Raw genomic sequence first — 12003 nt, 5'->3', positions numbered from 1 at the left:
GACCTCTGTTTGATCCCTGGAACTTATGTCAAGGCTGAAGGAGAGAGTTGACTCCACAAAGTTGTACTCTGACCTCTGCACCTGTGTCCTCACATGTGACTCCTGCCAGAATAATAAATTCAGAAAATTCAAACAAAGAAGTAAATACTGTTAAAATCAAAGTCAGACTCTGGAAGAAAAATGTAGTGTCTCAAGTTAGAAGACCATAATCGTCTTCTAACTTGCAATGAGTCATTGCACCATAATTATTTAGGAGTAGGCTAGCTTATGATAACTCATAGATCTTAAGAGACTATCATTTGAACACAAATGACTTCTGTCTAAGAAAATGGTCTGTCTGACTCGGAGTGGGAGTGGTGCTCCTTAAGGCCACCAGGGGTGCAGGGGTAAGGGTCCTTGCTATCTTCAATGTGTGGTTGCCAAGGTCACTTGACGTATCCCCTGCCTGGCCTAGAAGAGAACAGAAAGCAGCATGGTAACAAGTCTTGTGAAAGTGCAGTCCAGATGGGCCTTGGTTCTGCTTCCGTGAAACAGCTGCCAGGAAAGTGGGCAGTGTGGCTGTGGCTGAGGCTTGACAGTGCTACGGTTCAGATCTGTGTCCCGCAATGGCTGCTGTTGCTGTGCTCACAGCCTGGCGCTACTAGGACACCACAGAACTAGAAGAGGTGGGTATGCACTTGAGGGAGATTCTCTCTCTCTCTCTCTCTCTTTCTCTCTCTCTCTCTCTCTCTCTCTGTCTCTCTCTCCCCCTTTCTCTCTCCCTCTCTCCCTCTCTTCCTCTCTCCCTCTTTCCCTCCCTGCATCCCCTCCCTCTCTCCCTTTCTCCCTCCCTTCCTCCCTTCGTCTGTCTTTGCCCTGTGACACTGGGGATCAAATCCAAGGCCTCATGTGGCATCTTAGTATCTGGTTTTCTTGTCTTCTCTCTATATTCCTTTGATGCCTTTAGGGGACTAGCAGTTTTGCTCCATCACAAGCTTCAGCCATGATGTTTTATCACAAACCCAGAGCAACAGGGACAATTTAATCATAGATTCAAACCCCAGAAACCGTGAATCCAAACAAATCATTCTAAGAGGAGCATCTCGGGCATTTCTTACAGAAACAGAAAGTGAACGTAATAAGCATGGCCTTCTGACAAAGGCAGCGAAAGTGTGATGGACAAATTTTGTTTTAAAAAAAAAATTAGTTATCTCTACTCTATCTAGGACTCTCTGTATGGACCTAGGCAGAGGTTAATTGTCATGATGTTCCTGGGACTCTGAAACTTACTTCTTAGGGCCTCTCACTAGTGTAGGCCTCCCAAGGCTCCAAGCGGAGTCTGTATTAGCTAACGATTATTTAAAAATATTATATGTTTTTATTTCACGATGATGATGATGATGATGATGATGTGAATATGTATATAGTATGCGTCTGTGTGAATGCGGATACGCATATGCCAGAGTATGTAGGTAGAGGTCAGAGAAAAACTTTCAGGATTCAGTTTTCTCCTTCTACAGGGGGTTCTAAGGATTGAACTCAGGTGTCATTGGTCCCATAATTTCTTTCTTTCCCATAATTTATTTATTTATTTATTTCCTTCCTTCCTTCTTTCTTCCTTCCTTTCTTTTCTTTTCTTTTTTTTTTTTAAGAGAAGGAAGAGTTGGTCTCATATGGACCAGGCTGGTCTTGAAGCTATTAAGTAGCCAAGGATGACCTTGAACTGATCCTCCTATCTCTACCTCCCAAGTACTGAGATGATAGACATGTACAAACCAAAAGGCCCAGTTGATATGGTGATAGGGATCAGAGACAGAGCTTTGTGCATGTTCAGTAAGCACTCTACCAACTGAGCTTCATCTCCAGTCCATGGTCATCAGCTTCTCTATAACAAGTTGCTCTAAATACATCAGTTTAAAACATTACACTTATTTTTCTCATGCCATTTCTAAGAAATCAGGGATAGAGCAGCCTACCCTGTACTGGGCCATGTCAGGAGGTTACAAAGCCATCAGTTGGAGCTGCAGTTATCTGAAGGCCTGACCAGGGCTGGAAATATCCATTTTTTAAGCGGCTCCCATGACCATAGGCTAGAGGTATCTGTTCTTTCTCCATGTTTCTTTTGAGTATTCTCATAACATGGTAACTGGGTTTCCCTACAGCAAATATCCCAAGAGAGCTGGAGTTAATGATGTTTCTATACCTTAGCCACAGAAGTGACATCCTGTCATTTCTACTGCATTCCACTGGTAAAATACAACATCAACTCAATATGTAAGAGAAACTATACAAGGTCATGAATATCAGAAGCTAGAGATAATGAAGAATAATCTTCATAGTTGGAAGGCAGCTACCAATAGGCCTTAGTAATGTATTCCCGTAATATACTTTTGTAATATTCAGAAAATTAAGACATCTTTATGTTCTTTTTCAAAAGTCATATTAAGTTTTAGTCCCATTAGATGTATCTTTTTTCTCTTTTTATTAGATACTTTATTTACATTACAAATGTTATCCCCTTTCTTGGTTTCCCTCAGAAAAAAACCTCTATTGCCATCCCCCTCCCCCTGCTCACCATCCTACCCCCTCCTGCTTACTGGCCCTGGCATTCCCCTATACTGGAGCATAGAACCTTCACAAGGCCAAGGACCTCTCCTCCCATTGATGACCAGCTTGGCCATCCTCTGCTATACATATGCAGCTGGAGCCATGAGCCCCCACCATGTGTACTCTTTGGTTGGTGGTTTAGTCCCTGGGAACTCTGAGGGTACTAGTTAGTTCATATTGTTGTTCCTCCTATGGGGCTGCAAACTCCTTTAGCTCCTTGGGTCCTTTCTCTAGCTCCTCCATTGGGGACCCTGTGCTCAGTCCAATGGATGGCTCTGAGCCTCTACTACTGTATTAGTCAGGTACTGTCAGAGCCTCTCAGGAGACAGCTATATGACACTCTTTAAATTATTTTAGAACTTAGTAAAAATTACTTCATAAACCAAAACCCATAACCCTTAGTATGAAGTCTTGATAAGAATGACTCTCTCTGTAAGGTCTCACTAATGTAAACCTGGCTGTAAAACTGAACTCTCTATGTAGGGAAAGCTGACTTGAACTCATAGAGATCCCCCTGCCTCTGACTTCTGAGGGCTGGCACTACAGGTGTGCACTGTAAGAAGGTATGGCCTTGTTGGAGGAAGTGTGTCACTGTGGGGGTGGGCTTTGAAGGTCTGCCCAGTGTAGAAAAGTCGGTCTCCTCCTGTTTGCCTTTGGAACAAGATGTAGAACTCTCAGCTCCTCCAGCACCATGCTTGCCTAGATGCTGCCATGCTTCTTGCTATGATGATAATAGACTAAATCTCTGAATCTGTAAGCCAGTCCCAGTTAAATGTTGTCCCAGTATAGGAGTTGCCTTGGCCATGGTGTCTCTTCATAGCAATGAAACCCTAGCTAAGGCAGAGGGGTTATGTTTAGTTATCTGAATAGGTACTCCCTGCTAGCCCAAGTCTGTAAATTAACTACGTGTCTCTCTGTGCCTCAGATTTTTCACTCATGAGATGAGGATAAGAATACTTACTTCATAGAGGACTTGCATGATTAAGTGAGATAGCCTCCTCACGTGCCTAGGATGGATCTGGCACACAGCGGGGAGCACATGCACAGTGAGTGTTATTTGTTTTTTATTATTGTGTCTCTGAAAACTCACCCACCTCAAGAAGCCAATTTTGGATGCTTTTTACAGTATTGCAGCAAGTTTCAATTTCAGTGTTCACTTCAGATGATTGCACAGATTCGCCTATGTTGCTAATCATGATGGTAAGAACTAATAACAAGGACACGGACCATTTGGAACACCTAAGCATTGACTCATGGCAGTATACATGGTTATAATGGTCTTGGTAACATGTTCGTTAGTGTATCCACATAAGATAACTGTGTGTACATCCTACAAGACATCAACTCTGCTCCTAGCTGTAAACCTAACAGCAATTATGCTAGCATCTACCAAGAGGCAAATGTGTGACTAACATATTCATAACAGCCTCACTCATGTTAACCCAACATGAAACAATCCAAATGCCCCCTGACATGGTACAGCCTGTCCAGGAGGAGATATGAATATATAGCAACAAAAAGACCCAATCTCATCAACATCGTGTTGAATAAGGGAATCCAGAAACAAAACTCAGATAGTTCAGCATGATGGGAGGGGTACAAATTTGGGTGGTGACCTGGTCGGGGTTACTATTGCTGTGGTGAAACACCATGGCCAAAGCCACTTGAGGATGAAAGAGTTTACCTCCCTCATAGTTCCGTAGACTAGGTCACCGTCAAGAACAGTGAGGACAGGAACTCAAGCAGGGCAGTGCGGGGCTGTACAGAGGTCTTTGTGCTCTAGGGGATCTGGGATGTTAAGCACATGGGGTTGTTCCTTCAAGGGAAGGAATGCAAAACCTGTTTTCTGCCCAGAAGGCTGGAGCGCACTTGCTTCCTAGCCTGGTGACCTTTACACAATATGTAAGATCAGAAGACTTTTCCACACCAAATACTTCTCCAGATCTACAGAACTTATTTTATGGAGGGTGTCCCATGGACTTCACAGTGTTCTGAGGTTCACATCTAATCTATGTTCAGCTTACTTTGTTCCTCAACAAGATTTAGGCATGTTTTGTTGTGCAAATGGGATTGAGTTAATCAGCACAAGAATAGTTTTCATCAGAACGCGCTGTGTTTAAATGTCGCTAAAACTAACAACTCAGAGTCAGATTCCTGAAGTTTGAACCAGCACTGGCTACTGAGTCATGCTGCTATGAACGGCCTTTCTTGCCTTCCATGGCTCATCTCTCTGCTGCCTGGGAAGGTTAGAGTTCCCTGCAGGGCAGGAACCTGGAGTCGAGCACCAATGCAGAGGCCATGAAGGAATGCTGCTCCTCGTAGCTTGCTCAGTCTGCATTCTTACAGAGCGAAAGACCACCAGCCCAGGGGAGTCCCCACCCAAAGTGGGCTGGGCCCTCCTCCATGGATCACTAATGAAGAAAATGCCCTACGACCTGATCTTATGGAGGCATTTTCTCAACTGAACTTTCCCCTACTCAGATGACTCTAGCTTGTGTCAAGTTGACATTAAAACGAGCCAGCGCAAGTAAGGAGGAAGGACCTAGAAGGAGTTGAAGAAGGGCTTAAAAATTAATCAAGCTTTCAATTTAAAATTTGGATATTTTATTATAATCTGTACTGATAAGACTTCCACCCCCTTCTAAAGTTAGTGATGGAGCCAAGGTATGGTGGCAGATTCCTGTATTCTCCATGCTTGGGAAGGTGAGGCAGGAGGATCGTGAGTTTAAAGCTATAGCAATATAAAACAAAACAAAAGTAATGGTTGGCTGTAGAGGCAGCTGGATATAAGGTGTTTGCTCTTCAAGCACAAGGACCTGAGTTTGGATCGGCATGGCAGCAGGCCTGTAATCCCAAGAAGACACCAGGGGCTGCTAGCCTGCCAGTCTAGCCAACAAGTTCTGAGTTTCAAAGACTATCAAAACTAAGGTGGAGAGTGATTGGTTGAGGAAGATACAGCATACTGCTCTCTGTTTTCCACAGGTATACATACACACACACACACACACACACACACACACACACACAGATGCACATACATGTACACTTTCTCAGTTACTTTTCTATTGCTGTGATAAAACACAAAAGCAACTTGGGGAGGAAGATCACATCAAAGGAAGTCAAGGCAGGAACTCAAGACAGGAATCTGGAAGCGGGAGTGGGTATAAGGAGGCCAGGAGGAATGCTGCTAACTGTCTTGCTCCCATGACTCACTTAGCCTGCTTTCTTATAGCAGACAAGACCCAAGCTAAGGAGTGGCTGGGTGATCTGGGTCATCCCATATCCATTACCAATCAAGAAAATGTACCCCAGCTTATCCACAGGCCAATCCAATGGGGCCAATTTGTCAAATAAAGTTCCTTCTTCAAAAATGACTCTAGCTTATTGTCAAGATGTCATAAACATAGCCAGCACATGCACAAACACACACACACACACACACACACACACACACACACATACACATATACACACACACTGTACACACACCCTACACATATAGAAAAAGTAGAGGTACAAAGAAACCCACTGCTGATAACACTAACCTAGGCTGACAAGGAAAGAGGCTTGACAATGATTGAGGGCTAGTCAAGAGTTTCATTTTGCCAACCCTAAATTTTTATAGTTTAAGTTGCCAGGCAGTGATAAAGAAGAATATGGACTTGTTCTTTAATAGCTGTATCAATTTCACTCATTTCAAAAATATTTAAGCACCAGCATTCTCTGCAGTGACAGCACTACTAGCAAGAAACCAGTGAGACATAGCTCTTGACCCACAGAACCAGGTCTGCTGGGGCGTGACAGGAAGAAAATCAAAAGCTAACCGCTGCAGACTTCTAGGGGGAGTAGAAGGAACTTTTCTGACCCCTCAGAATGAAGCTGGAACAAAATACTAGAAGCAAAAGCTGAAATAAGTCCCTTCAGTGATCCTACAAGGGTTGAAGACAACTGCACATACTAGATTGGGTGAGAAGGATGGGAGAGAAGCTCAGTGAGGCTGGGCACACAGGTACATGGGAGAGGCCCCAAGGAGCACAGCAAGGATGCAAGAGATAACCACTGAGAGAGGACTTGTCAAGCCCTGTGTGGGTCTTACAAGGCCATTCTGCAGGCAGGAAAAAGGCATGGCACCATGTATCCTAGGTATGTTTGTTTGCCTTCAGTGTGAAGAAAGGACAAGGGAGGGAGGCAAGATTAAGGGAGGACAGACTGGCTGGAGAGCTGTTGCAACAAAGTAAGCTGTAGAAGATGGTGCTTAAATTAAGGCAGTAGCGATGCAACTTGAGCAATGTTCCAAAGCAGGCAGGATGGGTTGGCTCAGCAAAGGAATGATGAATGACAGCTAGTGCCCAGCTTCTGGCTTCAGCATCTGTGGACTCTGGTGACAGTCACCTGTACAGAGAGTATGTGGAAGGAGCAGCTTGCCACTGGGAGGGATTTTGATGGGCGTAGGAAAGGGAAGCTAATGAGTTTCATCTGTGCTGTGTCTTCAGTGCCTGTGAGATGCTGAAGAGGAGATGCTCAGTCTACCGTTGGTCCTTAGGAAAGGTGACCCTCTTGAAGAAAGCAGTCTACAAGCTGGTGCTGCGTAGAGGTGAATTAAAACCGTAGGAACACAGTATAGCTAAAATTGCTGCCTGGAACAGTGCAGCAGTGAGAAGCAGATTGAGTTCAGAACACCTAGGAATCCTCGGGAGTTAGGGATCAGCAGCGGAGAAGGAGTATTCCTCAAAGGGCAGGGAGGGGAAACACAGAGAAGGAAGGAAGCCAGAAGAGTGGAACACACAGGAGCTCAAAGAAAGGGCATCTTTCCGCTAGTATCAGGAAACGGGATCTAAAGGTGGCAGGAGGTCGCATCTGAGGAAGACTTCATCACCTTCAGGAAAGCAGCAGAAACAGGCTGGGTTCAGGGGTGCACACCTTTTACCCCAACACTGCCAAGTCAGAGGCAGGCAGGTCTTTTCAAGCTCAAGGCCAGTCTGTACCACCTAGTAAGGTCCAGGCTAGTCATCGAAAACAAAGTGAGATCCTGCCTCAGATAAACAAACAAAACACAAACAAGGTGCTAGAGAGAGATGGCTCAGCAGTTTTGAGCTTTTGCAACTCTGGAAGAGGATCCAGGTCTGGTTTTCTGCACCCAGGAGAAGGCTCGCAGCTGTCTGTGACTCTGGACTGTGGGGATCTGATGCCTTCTTTTGACCTCTGGGGACATCGGCATGCACATAAACATATGTAAGAAAGCATGCATACATAGACAATAAAATAAATCTTTAAAAAGCAAAACAACAAAAACCCCAGCTGAGATGTATTTGCCACATTTCAGAGATAAATCTGGCTTGAATTAAAAGCCAAATGGTTATGTGTCTAATTCTCAAATATCTATCTCATTCTTGTGCCTCAAAACTGTGCAGCCTAGTTCCCTTCCTAATTTGGAAACAAATCCATTAATATCCTAGTTTTAGACAGCAGCACCCTCTCACCTATTTACCCATAAAGGAACTTCTTACAGGGTACTAGTTAACTCACAGCATGGCTCTGAAGGTCAAAGAACCAATGCTTACCTTTTGTATAGCTGTGGACCACACATTTAGGAGAAATGACTGACCACGCCACGGGACCTACATAGTAGAAATGTCCCTCCTGCTGCCACATCTTCTGCTGGATGCCCATGGCTCTAGGATCTTGTCTCTCCATAGAGACAAGGAAAAGCAGAAACCTCTTCAGTTGTGCCTGCGAAAAGAACTCCAAGGCCTCTGCGCTATCTGCTACTTCAGGTGGGGTTGTTTTCTGCATGGCAAAAGCATGATCCCCAGCTACATTCCAAGGGGGTCTTGGGCATGTGGTTCTTTAGCTTCCCGGCTTTCAGAAAGCCAAGCTACAGTGAGATTGGAGACGTGGGAAATGAGCCACGGTTGGCCTCTCCCTTTTTGTTCTAGTTTGCTTTCTGATGCTTTGATATACAGATCATATCAAAAGTAACCTGGGGAGGCAAGGGCTTGTTTCATCTCATAGGTTGCAGTCTAACATGGACGGAAGTCAGATCAGACACTCAAGACAGGAACCTGGAGGCAGCAGCTGAAGCAGAGGCCACGGAGGATCGCCTCTTACTGGCTTGTTGGTTGTGGCTTGTTCAGCCTGCTTTCTTATATAATTCAGGACCAGTTGCCCAGGCGTGGCGCCACCCACGATGGGATGGCTCCTCCCACATCAATCATTTAATCAAGCAATTGCACTACAGAATTATCTACGGGTCAATCTGTTAGAGGCATTTCCTCTGCTGCGGTTCCTCTTCCCAGTCAGCTCCAGCTTGGGACATGTTGCAGAAAAGAAACCATCCAGTACACTTTTCTTCCTATGTGCTCACCCTTATCCCATGCTAAAATTACAAACCACAAATTACAAATATAGCAACATGTTCCTGCCTCTTGTTAGGCAACTATTCCTGGTACACAAGAAACTACATGCATCCACTCTCTGTGAGATACAGAACCTCATCAATAACTTTATCTTTAAGTCATGTTTCTTCCTCACCTGTTACAACTAAGTATTGATACCCTCGTGTGTATAGACTAAATTGTGGGAGTTAACCACAAGTAAAAAGGGAAAAGAAAAAGAGGGAGAGGGGGAGGAAAATGGGAAGAAAGTGAGGTCATGAGGTCATGACTGGTTCTTATAACTTCCTTCCTCTGGGACTTAAGCAATGCTGCCCACGCCCTCAGCCAGAATCTCAAACAGTGAGCATCACTGACCTGGAGAGATGACCTAACCTTCCTTCCTAAAGGGCCTGAGCTTCTTATGATTTGACATGTAGACTTCTGAGGTTTTGCATGGTTACCCTCCTCCTAATTAGGCTGATATTAGTCGATGATTTAGGACACTATAAGACCTAAATATTCTCTCGTCCCCTCGATGTATGCCAGAAACTTATCTCCCCATTTAAAATCAGAATTACACATCTATAGCAACATCTTTATAATTTGTCATTGCTTATTGTGCATTGTGATGTGTGGGGTGCACATATGCCACGGTGCTTGGATGAAGGTCAGAGGACAACTTTGTGGAGTCGGTCCTCTTCCTCTACCTTTACATGGGTTCCTTGGGTCTTATTCATTTGGTCCTACCTGTATGGTAGGCGTTTCATCTGCTGGGCCGTTTTGCTGGCCCAACACACCCAATTTGTTTCTTCCCTTGTCCATGAGGAATGAGAAATTCAAAAACATCAGATCAGCCTCAAACCCCAGTTCAATGAGACTACTCTTGTATGTCCTAAAGAAAGATTCCTCATTTCAATACTTGCAGGGGCCAGGTGCAGTGGTGCACACCTTTAATCTCAGGACCCAGAGGCAGAGGCAGGCAGATCTCTGAGTTTGAGGCCAGCCTGGTCTATGTAACAAGGTCCAGGCCAGCCAGGGCTACACAGTGATAGTCTGTCTCAATAAACAAAAACAAAACCAAAGCACAACAAAAAACTGGCAGACATTGGGAGCCAAAACTTTAGACGTGAGTCATTAGGTCCTTAGTGGTTGTCACTCACACTTCCCATGGTGTGTTAGTTCTGAAGCCATTGTGATCATGGGAGATGTACACTGGTAGCACTCACAAGCTGCAGTTTCCCAGGTGCTATGTTAACTGGGTGCCCCAACTGACCTAAAAAGCCCATGGACTCCTGAGTGATTCACAACAGTGTTAGCTCCTTCATCAGCAACAAAGTTTTAGGCCAGAAGCACGTTAGAGGGATAGTGGAGAGTAAGGATTTGGTAGATCTATATTGACGGGAGGAAGAATCTGACATGGAGGGAAGATAAAGCTCTATCTATAAGAAACACAGGCTACAGTAAGGCAGACTGCTGCCCTCTCCTTGGAAATACATCTGTGCAATCAACCTGCCTCTGGGAGACTGTTTGATTTTGTAGAGCAGGTAGCTAAATCTATGAAGTTCAGATATTGGCCGATGTAGCAATATGTTAAATATTTACACCTTGATGTAAGTTAGTTTCAGAGATGCCAGTCAACCTTGAATTTATGTGGAATATGCATTCCTGACACATATGGAGACTTTTTGTTGTTGTTGTTATTGTTGTTTTGTTTTTCCGAGACAGGGTTTCTCTGTATAGCTCTGGCTATCCTGGAACTCACTCTGTAGACCAGGCTGTCCTCGAACTCAGAAATCTGTCTATCTCTGCCTTCCAAGTGCTGGGATTAAAAGCATGTGGCACCACTGCCCAGCTGGAGACTTTTTTTTTAAGTTAATTTTTCTTGTTGCTGTTTTTGAGACAGGGTATCACTTTGGAGTTCTGGCTGTCCTGGAGCCCTCTCTGTGAACCAGGCTGCCCTTGAACTCACAGATAAATGGAGTGGGGAAAAGAAAGGAAGGAGGAGAGAGGGGAAATGGAGAGGTTTCCCAAGTGCTGGGATTAAAAGCATGCACCACCATGTATTGAGTGGAGCCAGCCCACAACTCCACAGGTCTGGGTTCTCTCAGGACCTGGAAAATAAGAGGGGTCAAGAACAAAGAGAGACGGACGCCAAGTAGCTTATCAAGGCTTCCATTTACTTAGGGACATTTTGAGCTTTTATAGGCACAGGTAAAAACTGAAACCGAATCTCCAGGTACAAGACATATGCATAACATAAACACTTTAGCAGAACTCAGACGCCAAAGTCTCTGGCAACCCCAAGCCCTCAGGCAGGTAGGCGAGTTCAGAACTTGGTGTCACTTCCAGGCTGCTTGCTGGTCTTCAAGAACCCTCAGTGTGGCAGGCCATTGTTTAGCCCTCAGGTGGCCCCCTCAGGCTGTCAGTCCTCTGCAGCAGAGCTGAGGTGGGGGGAGGGGGGAGGGGAGGGAGCCAACAATAAACCATCTGGTCTATTATAGTGTATGTATGTATGTATGTATGTATGCATGTATGTGCAAACATGAGTGTGTGCATGCACACATGAGTGCACTGTGCCATGGTGCACATGAGGAGGTCAGAAGACAACTTTGAGAAATCAATTCTTTCCTTCCATCTTGTTAAGGTGGGTTCTCATGGCTAAAGAGATGGCTGAGCAGGCAAGAGCGCATACTTAGGATACAGATGACCTGAATTCAGTTCCTAATATTCACACTGGGTGGCCCACAACTGCCTACAACTCCAGCTCTACTGGAATCTAACACCTCTGCTTGTGCACACAAACACACGTAGCCCATATACATACAGGTACATGTTTTTCTTTTTCTTTTTAAAGGCTGACTCATTTTTAATTAATTTACTAATTAATTAATTTACTTCACATCCCAACTCCTGTTTTCCCTCCTTCTTCCCCTTCCAGTCCTCTCCTCCAGCCCCCCCACCCCCACTTCACCCCATCCACTCCTCCTCCCCTTCTCCTCAGAAAAAGGGAGGCCTCCCGTGGATATCAACTAGCCTTGGCATA

The sequence above is a fragment of the Mastomys coucha genome, unplaced genomic scaffold, assembly GCF_008632895.1.
Source record: "Mastomys coucha isolate ucsf_1 unplaced genomic scaffold, UCSF_Mcou_1 pScaffold16, whole genome shotgun sequence".
NCBI classification, from domain to species: Eukaryota; Metazoa; Chordata; class Mammalia; order Rodentia; family Muridae; genus Mastomys; species Mastomys coucha.
This window is presented reverse-complemented; position numbering follows the sequence as displayed.